This window comes from Acanthisitta chloris, unplaced genomic scaffold (genome assembly GCF_000695815.1).
Source record: "Acanthisitta chloris isolate BGI_N310 unplaced genomic scaffold, ASM69581v1 scaffold31552, whole genome shotgun sequence".
NCBI classification, from domain to species: Eukaryota; Metazoa; Chordata; class Aves; order Passeriformes; family Acanthisittidae; genus Acanthisitta; species Acanthisitta chloris.
In genome coordinates this window covers 7,240-7,560 of record NW_008662759.1, presented here as the reverse complement: position 1 = coordinate 7,560, position 321 = coordinate 7,240, and the positions used below count along the sequence as shown (strand labels likewise).

General features: G+C 44.2%; 1 protein-coding gene across 1 annotated transcript in view; it reads right to left on the bottom strand.

Moving 5' to 3' along the window:
* Positions 1-321, bottom strand: part of PSEN2 (presenilin 2) — a 10,912-nt gene that overhangs the window by 8,306 nt on the left and 2,285 nt on the right. The window lies entirely within an intron of this gene.

Below are 321 nucleotides of genomic sequence, written 5' to 3'. Positions count from 1 at the left end.
ATGGTCAGAGCTCAAATGCTGGGCTGGTACCACATGTAACACTCCCTGGGCACCACAGAACCTGAATGTGCCTTTCCCTTCAAGCCTTATGTTCTTCCACCAGAACTTCCACAGGCAGGAATAATACCAGTTCCCACAAATACAAGAAGGCATTTGCAGTAAATGGTACAACTTAGTTCATAAGTACAAATGGCAAAGCTTGTTGATCAGATGGAGAAGACTCAGACCTGACTAACACAAAGTATCAGGCCTCATTTTTAAGATCCTGCCATTAGTGACAAAATAACAGCAAATCACATTCAGGGTCACAGCTCCACCACC